General features: G+C 46.1%; 1 long non-coding RNA gene across 1 annotated transcript; it reads right to left on the reverse strand.

The window, feature by feature from the left end:
• Positions 1-3,966: 3,966 nt before the first annotated feature.
• Positions 3,967-5,647, reverse strand: LOC126505005 (uncharacterized). Its single transcript, XR_007592785.1, has 3 exons — positions 5,533-5,647; positions 4,292-4,435; positions 3,967-4,114 (listed from the first exon to the last, which is right to left on the reverse strand). It is a non-coding gene; the product is annotated as an uncharacterized lncRNA (long non-coding RNA).
• Between the last annotated feature and the right edge of the window lie 3,771 nt (positions 5,648-9,418).

Genomic DNA, 9,418 nt, shown 5'->3' on the forward strand with positions numbered 1-9,418 from the left:
CTGGCTCGGGGTAAAAATGAAAACGCTGCCAGCAGCACTTCACAAATGCCGCTTTCATTCCCCGTCTCCCCGGCCTGGAACATTATCTCATTCAGAGCCCAGGTAGAAAGCCAAATTGCCTTATTTCCAAAGGAGATGAGTGTTCTTTAGAAAATATATCCCTATCCCTCTCTCCCACGAGCGGCATCTCATTCTAAAGCCTCTGTGTTCGGGAATGCATGACCAGCATCCTTAGCTGGTAGAAATACTGTCAAGAAAGTGATTGCTCCAGGGACCACACTTCAGTGTTGTGAGGATGTACTCCTCATAAAAATCTGTAAACAAGGTCAAAAGAAGAGGGATATTCTGGCTGACGGACTGTCTAAGATTTTAAGGGATGGCCAGTTTTCCGCCAAAAAAAAAAAAAAAAAGACAATGTGTTTAACTTTTATTTGTTGTCAAGTTTGATCTGGGGAGAGACATTCTCTTTAGGGATGTAGCCACTGGCAAGTTGCCTATGTTTCTCTGAGTAGTTTTAATTAAACTCACTGGGTGGCAATAAAAGGGGGTGGACTAGTTGAGATGAAGAATGGGGTTTGGCCAGCAACAGAAGTAGGAGGATGATAAGAGACGGTAATGGGGAGAATATGATCAAAATGCAGCATGGACAAGCACAAAAACAGACACTGCTGTGTGTGGTTAATATATGCCAATTTAAAGGAAAAGAAGTCTGATCTGGCAAATGAAAGCCCATATCCCATCCCACCCACCCCATAGCACACTGAGAAAGAAAAGCTCATTGCTTTTGTCTAAACCAGAAATGAAAGTTGTTAGCATGAAGGGGGTGGATAATTGGCACCTTAGGGGGATGGGATATTTTATCTTTTCACTTGAAACCTTCCGTCAAGCCCCTTGGTCTTCAAAGAAGGGAATGTCAAAAAAAAAAAAAAAAAAAAGGAAGATGCTTCTCTCAAGACCTCAGTGCCTCCTAGGCATCAGGCTCAAATGAAGAAGCATTAGCGTGGGGGAGTATCTGCCTGGCTCCCTGCCCGTCCAGTGACACTTCAGGCCAAGGTGCTCAGCACAGCTCCTGGATCCTCCCACACCACATTGGACCCCAAGTAAATAGGGGTCCCTGGATAGAGAGACTTAGACACAGAGCAGGAAGTGTGAACCACGTCTTTGGGGGAAACTGGGAATTGCTGGTACAATGTGGAAAGGGCGGAGATACTCAGTCTGTGAGCTGCCGTAGTTTAGCTCATGGTGAGGAGGGCTTATCTCCAGAGCAACAGAATACTTCTTCCTCCTCCTAGCTGCAGAAGCATCAGACACCGAACTCATACTAGAACACTGAACTTGGTGCAACCAGATCCTGACCTCCTTGGAGTTCTACATAGACAGAAGATAGAGTGTGTTTCTATACTATCTAAAGTTATACGTAATCTAATGCAGGTAAGAATCCAAACCCCCAACATGTCAATTATCCACCACCTTCATGCTAAAAACTTTCATTTCTTCCTGCTGGTTTATACAAAAACCACAAAACATTTTCCCCCTGTATGCTATGGGGTGGGTAGGATGAGAGAATTCTCATCAAAGTCTCCAGATCAGATTTCTTTTTAAAATTTATACAGCTGTTATATTCACAATAGTGGGTTTCTCTGTAAGAATCACTACCTCTGGAAAGTTATTAGGAAAAAAAACATGGGCCACTAAGACAGCTCAGTGGGTGAGCCCAGTGACTAAGCCTGATGACCTGAGTTTGATCCCTGGGACATACACGGTGGAAGGAGAGAGCCAGCTCCAGGTTGTCCTCTGAGTATCACACACATGCCCATCAAAATAAGTAAAGGAATGAGGGACTGGAGGTCTTGGTGCTTAAGAGCACTTACTGCTCTTTCAGAGGACCAGAGTTCAAGTCTCATCAGGCAGCTCACAACCACCTGCAACTCTAGCTCCAGGGGATCCAACACAATGCCTCTGGTCTCTGCAGGTGCCTGCACTCACCTACACACATCCTCCAAATCACACACATACACACACACACACAATATAAAATAAAAATTTTAAATAAATAAATAAGAGACAACTGCAAGGGACTTAACAACAAGCCAGTGCCACAGAAGCAGGAAATAGATAATAAAATGCATGCAACTGTATATTACATCGCATGAGTTGTAAGTTTCAATAATAACAGCAATCTGTGTGTGCGCATATTCATGTGTGTAGTTATGCATGCGCATGTGGGTACAAGTGCACAAGTGCACGTGTCTGTCTGTGTGTGTATGTACATGTGGAGGCTGGATGACAACCTCAATTGCCATATCAAATGCCATCTACCTTATTTTTTGAGACAGAGTCTCTCACTGACTCCCCAGGTAGATTAAGTTGGCCACCGAGCCGACAAGCACACACCACCACCACACCTGGCTTTTCTTTCGCGAGTCCTGGGAGTCAAGTTCATTTCCTTATGTTTCTAAAGCGAGCACTCTGCAGCCCAGACAGCTGGATGGAAAGAAAATATCCTTCTGTATTAAGCACATTACTTACGCATTATCCTTTTCTTTCCCAAGATGAGGTCTCACGTATCCCAGGCTGGCCTTGAACTTCTGATCCTCCAGCCTCCACCTCCTGAGTGCTGGGATTACAAGGGAGCAGAGCCACCACTCCTGGTTTTATCCTTATTGTTAACAGAACAGTACAGGCAGCCTCTTCCAGATCAGTGAGCTCCCCCTCGGGCCTAAACACGGGGGTGAAGATGAATCCCAAGTGACCGAGGCCACGATGTCACTCTCTTCCACCACCTGCTCTCAGGGTCAGCTGCACTGTGGTGTGCAATTACTGACCTCATCACTGTCTCCTCACTTCCTCTCTCCTTCTGCCTAATTGATGGCCTGACACCAGCCCAGAGTCAGCCGCCTCAAAGCACCTCAGGCACAAAGGACTCCTGGAGGCATCAGATGCCACTCCTTCCGAAGACGATGGTCAGAGCCGGGGTCTCAACCCTGGCTTCTCTGATGGTTAATCTTGACTGTCAACTTGATGAGATTTAGAATCATCATAGAAACAACCCTCTGGGCATATCTGCAAGGGAGTTTCTAGACTGAGCTCATTGAGATGGGAAAGCCCGCCATGAATATAGGCACCAGTCCCAGAAAAGAAATGAGAAAAGAAGCTGAGAACTTGGAGAGTGGAGGCAAGAAGATCAAAAGTTCAAGGCTATTCACAGCTACAGATAGAAAGTTTGAAGTCAGCCTGGACTGCGGGAGACCCTGTTTAAAACAACTAAACAAACCCTCTTAAATATTGTTTGGTGCTTACATGTAGATAAGAGGTAACAATTGCATGGAAGCCAACTGGTCCAATCATCTATTGTTGTTTTTCTAAAGAATGTCGAAAGTAGGAGTTAGATATTTAAATGAGTTTGTTCTGTGGCTTTTGAGTAAGCAATTCAAGATCAGAGACAAATAGAGATAAAAGAACCCCGTTCTGTGAAATAAAAATGAAAAGATGTTATTTGAAGTCTGTTGTTCAGGTAAGAAAACCTCTCTGGGGTTTTTCTCCAAGGGGACTCGGATTTGTTGCACTTGACTGAGTACCAACGATGAAGCAATTCCTCACGGAGGATCCTTTTGTGTAAGGACTGCATTTAAAGTTGAGAGCAAACGAATTAGTGTTGGTTTTTCCGTGGACTATGGAATGCCAGATCCTACACACTCTCGATTCTTTTCATGCCTGAGGGTCACGAGGAAGGTGTCGCGGTATTTCTCAGCCTAACCTAAAGGGAGACGAGGGCCCTGGGATGTAGAAAACGTGAAGCGTCAACATCAACATAAGAACAAGCCAACAACAAAGGGAGACCGGAAACCCTCCCAACCTCCAATGTCTTGTAGAAACACAAAGCGTGTGCAGAAGAAAAAGAGCAGCCCTGTAATAACGCAGACCAGCACTGAGGCTGGCCTCCCACTGGTGGAACACTCACCTCGCACGCACAAAGCTCTGGGCTCCATTCCTAGCTCGGTGGATTGATGCACGCCTGGAATCCCAGCACTCAGAAAGCAGAGACAGAAGGATCAGTTCCAGATCACTCTTGATTATTTGGTGAATTCAAGGCAAACCTAGGCTACATGAATTCCTGCCTCAAAGGGGAAAAAAAAAAAGGACAACAAACACCAAGGAAGTTAGAAGGCCCCTTCCTCCTGTAATGGCCTATGCAAAGAGCAACACAGGAGACAGCGCTGGCTCCCTGCAGGTGATCCTCAGAGACAGGAAAATCATATCTCATGAACAGAAAGTCCCTGCCCTTACTTACATGGAACACTCGTAGGGGCACAAAATTGGAAAATCCCGGCTACTGAGTTTCAGTGGTAAAGTGGCTTTAAGATTTTCTTCTACTGAGAACCGGCATGCAGAGGTACCTGTGGAAAGCTGGGGTGAGGGCCTGGAGCCAAAAGACCTACAGGAAAGCAGACTGAGCCATGAGGAGCAAGGCAGTAAGTAGCATCCCTCCTCAGCCCCTGCATCAGCTCCTGCCTCCAGGTTCCACCCCTGCTTGAGTTCCTGCCCCGATTTCCTTCAGTGATGGACTACAGTGTGGAGGTGCAAACCAAATAAACCCTTTTCACCCCGGTTTGGTTTTGGTCATGGTGTTTCATCATAGCAATAGTAACCCTAACTAGGGTACTGACTTAAAGTCAAATTTTAGCTAGTCAATACTTTAATAGTATAACTATGTTCCAGATATTAAATAGATAGTCCATGGAACAGTTGGGACATCAATTATCTAAACATATAGGATAATTCTGTTTATTTGAATTTCAAGTTTAGCTGGGTAACCGATATTATTTTTACTTCTTAAGTCTGAGAACTCTCTATGTGACTGAAACAAAATCAAAGGAGGGGGTACGTTATGCCTAAATTATGTCCCCATCCCAAAGAAAACACTTTAAAGTCCTGACTCCCCAGCATGGAAACCTTATTTGGAAATAGGTTGGTGACAGATGTAATTATTTAGGGTTAGGTGAAACTGTGGCTGGACACACCAAACCCAGTATGGCTGGTATGGCGGTCAATAGTATGTATTAACTTGACAGGATCTAGAATCACCTTGAAAACCCCTGGGTATGTCTGTGAGGAAATTTCTAGATGGGATTAGTTGAGGCAGAAAGACTCATCTTTACCGCGGGTGGCACCATTCTCTGGGGAGGTCTAACACTGAAGAGAAAATAGAGACGGCAAGCTGCGCGCCAGCATTCAACTCTCCCTGCTTCCTGACTGCACAGGCCATGTGATCAGCCCACTCCTCCATGACAGCCTGCTTAAGTGGACGGTTCCCTCAAGCTGGAAGCCCACATAAGCTGTTCCTTCTTAGATGCTTTCATTAGGAGATTGGCCACAGCATTTGGTCAGAACAACACACAGAAGCTGCTGTAACTGGTCGTCTTTACAGTAAGAGACAGAGTAGAAACACACAGGGGAAAGGCCACATGGTAACAGACAGAGACTGTAGGGACGTAGCCACCAGCTAAAGGATGGCACAGTCACTCCACACACCTGGGGCTGGAAGCAGAGCCAAGAAAGTCTTTCTCCTGCCGGCACCTTGATTTCAGATTCTTGAACCCTCAGAACTAAGACTCGTCAAGCTTCTGACGTTGAATCCACAGTGTCCTAGGAAGCAGACGGAATTGTCAGGTAGTGTGGGGTGGGGGAAGGGCAGAGAGATAACAGGAGCCTCTGACACGACACTGGCAGGGGCGCCTGGTCTATCACCTGAGGACCTGGCTCACACTCTGAGACGCAGAGTCACTGACTTGCTTAAAAAGATAGGAGGTCACTCCAGAGGACCGCCCGAGGGAGGAAGTAGCTTATGCCGCTCCAGGACCCACAGGATGACCTGACCGCTCCTGCTCTCTGTGCCTGAGGCTGGCAGGTCTGAGGAGTGGAATAGTGAGCAGTGTGCAGACCTTTAAAAACCTATTTATTTATTTATTTATTTATTTATTAAAGATTTCTGTCTCTTCCCCACTGCCGCCTCCCATTTCCCCCCCTCCCCCAGTCAAGTCCTCCTCCCTCGTCAGCCCAAAGAGCAATCAGGGTTCCCACAGGGCGGGGAACCCTGATTGCTCTTTGGGCTGACGATAATTTAAAATGTAGCTATGTGCTTCCCCCTGTAGGCCATCGAAGGCCAATGGAAAACTTAAAGAATCAGTAGTCAACCTACTAGAGATTATGCTAATGAGTTTAGGAGCGCAGACAGAATTCCAAGTGATTGGGACAGAAGGACAATGAGTCACTCATCAGAGACCTTTGACTCACTAAGACAGCACCAGTCCGCCACAGACTCTTCCCAAGGCCGTGCACCCGTGTTCTGAGGCAGGAGGATCCTCACCTCCACAGCAGAATCTGGAGGGGCAGAGCAAGGGGGAGGGGCAGGCTAGAGCTCCGGGAGAGACTGCGGCAGATCTGAGTATCTGCTGCTTCTGAATCCAGCACCCAGGAGCCAAGTCTCAAACCTCAGTCTTGAATGAAACCCAGAGAGTTGGGGAAAGGCCCAATTGGTAAAGTGCGCTTGCCGTGCAGGCGTGAGACCCGGAGTTAGATCTCCAGTGCCCGTGTAGGAAAGCGAGGGAAGGGGCGTGACCTTCTAAGCCCATAACTGGGGAGGTAGAAATACACAGATCTCTGGATCCCCTAGCTAGCAAGCCTAGCCAAATCAATAAATTCCACGTCAGTAAGAGATTCTGTCTCAAAAAACAAGGCGAGGACTGACCAAATGGCTCAGTGGATAAATGTGTTTGCACTTAGCCCAATAACCTTGATTTGCTGTCTTCCGCCCTTCACACGTATTTACATGCAATTGGACATACACTAGACAGACAGACAGATAGAGGTAAGAAACTAATTTTAAATACCTGCGATTAATCTCCCATCTCTGTACACACACATACATATACACACACATATATACATATACATGCATATGCGCACACATGCATACACACTTATATACACAAAGACACACAAGAAACACAGGGAGCATCTGAAATGCAGAATCCCAGGTATCTTGGTTAAGTGGAGGTGAGAAACTGCCCCAGTGAGGTTCTTGTGATGTCAGGGCATAGAGGCCAAGGCTGCCGAGGGAGCGTGACCTGTGGTGGGAGGACGGGAGCCTGTGGCATGCTGTGGTTAGAGATGGGCAGGTAGGAAAAGCCTCTCTGAAGGGCGTGTGATGTGCCGAAATAGATGATCAAGGAAAACTTGATCTTCTATTTCTGGAGAAATGGATACACCATTTCCAGTGAACTCTTAAAGAGATTCTGAATCAAGTTAGGATGAGTAAAAACAGTAGGTAAGTACATAGAATGGAAATGAGCTAGGTTCAAAGCCTGTTTCTATGGGGGCACTCATATGTATTGGTGTTTTGCCTACATATATGTCTGTGTGAGGGTCTCAAAGCCCAGGAACAGAAGTTACAGACAGTTGTGAGCCGCCATGTGGGTGCTGGGAATTGAACCCTTGTCCTCTGGAAGACCAGTCAGTGCTCTAACCACTCAGCCATCTCTCCAGCCCCCGTCTCCCCTTCCTTAAAAGTGTCCCCCATGACCCTTTACTGATGTGACCTCTAAGGGTATCACATATGAAACATACATGTCTGCAGATTCAAAGCAACATTCTCAATTGAGAGAAGAACATGATACATTTGTCTTTCTGAGGCTGGGTTACCTCAGGGTAATGATTTCTGGGTCCATCAACTCACCTGTCAGTTTTATAATCTCATTTTTCTTAACAGCTGAGTAATACTCCATTGTTTGGAAACACGGTTTCTCTGCTGGAAATTTCTCAACAAATAGACCAAGCTAACCTAGCTACCATCTGCAGGTTTTTCGCATGGGCTCCAGAGATAAAATCCAGGTTCTCATACTTGCAAAGCAAGAATCTTGCTGGCTAGACCAGCTCCCCAGCCCTGGAATCCATTGTGCCCTGAGCAACAGACGCTTTGACGGAATCAGAGGTTCTCAGCATCGGCTCCCTTTTAGAACTCACCAGGATGAAAAGTCAACAGCTGAGGATTTCAAAATTCTTAAAACAGAACCACTTTTTAAAAGTTATATGTGTGCATATATAGCCTATTATTATATATTATATGAATATTATATGTTGTTTTATATAATGCATTTTATACATTATAGAAATAAAATTTATGAGGCAGCTCATCTAGCTCAGGGTGACCTTGAACTTTCAGTGTACCTGAAGGTGACCTTGGCCTTCTGATCTTCCTGCCTCTACCTCCCCAGTATTGGGATTGCAGGTGTGTACCATCACTCCTATTTTATATATTACTGGAGATGGAACCCAGGACTTCATGCATGCTAGGTAAGCACTCTACTAATTAAACTACATACCCAGCCCCTTAAAAATATTATTTACAATGCAGTATGTGTGCATATAATTATAAAGCAGGGAAAGATAAAATTCCTGTTGACAGGGACAGGTGTGCAGGCTACCTGAGACATGACAGGCAGCAAGTGGAAAGTAGAACGTCCTTTTCTGTTCCCTCGTCCACTCCTCCTCTTCTTCTATCAAGTGGGATTGTCCCTGAACCCTTGCAGCAAACCATAAGACACTGAAAAGAACTCCTGGAGGAAGTTCTACCAAACGTCTACCATGTTTTGGCATCTCGCTAGACAAGCTGGTCTTTGTGAAGGGATTCCTCACTGTTCCATGAGTGTCATGGGTGGAAAATGGGATAGGAATCTAATAGAGGAAGCTGCAGAGCATCCCAAAATATGGTGGGGCTCTTAGAAAAGGAACTTCATCTTGAGTGCGGTGGGGGTGTCTGAAGCTGTTAGGGGGTACTCTTACATAATCTCTGAAGCTAAGACTGGTTTCATTCCAAGACTGGATTTTCATACGAGGAATAAGGAGAAGGGAGACATTAGAAGCAGGTAATTGAGTGGAACAGAGACAGCAGAGGGGAAGGCAAGACACTGGGGATGCTGGGGACTGGAACATTCAAAGGCTAACTTGGAAGGCCCTGAGTTAGGATCCTGGCTTTCCCATCAGGATGTACAAAAAAGACCATGGGCCCCATTCAGCCTACCAGGCCAGGTCTAAGGCCACCAAACTGGGGCTTGGGTGTTAAAACAATTTTCTTTGAAGTGAAAAGATCAAAACAGCCTTTGAGAAATCAGATCTCCTGGGCTGGATTTCGGTCCCCGGAGCTGGTTTTGTAGTAGAAGGACAGACGAGGTTTGTAAAGTTCGGAGGCCAGCAGGTAGCCAGTGTGTCGCTGGGCTCTGCCCCAAGCAGACCCTCTTTGTAAATGTCCCAGCATGATGATGTAGAAGAAGAGACCTTGGATGGACCATTGCTAAGCCTGCACCCAGGAAAACATAAGCAGAGTCTCCTCCATGAATGCACAGACTCCAGCTACAGGAGC

The sequence above is a fragment of the Alexandromys fortis genome, unplaced genomic scaffold (genome assembly GCF_014885135.2).
Source record: "Alexandromys fortis isolate MF-2015 unplaced genomic scaffold, M_Fortis_MF-2015_v1.1 scaffold_58, whole genome shotgun sequence".
NCBI lineage: Eukaryota > Metazoa > Chordata > Mammalia > Rodentia > Cricetidae > Alexandromys > Alexandromys fortis.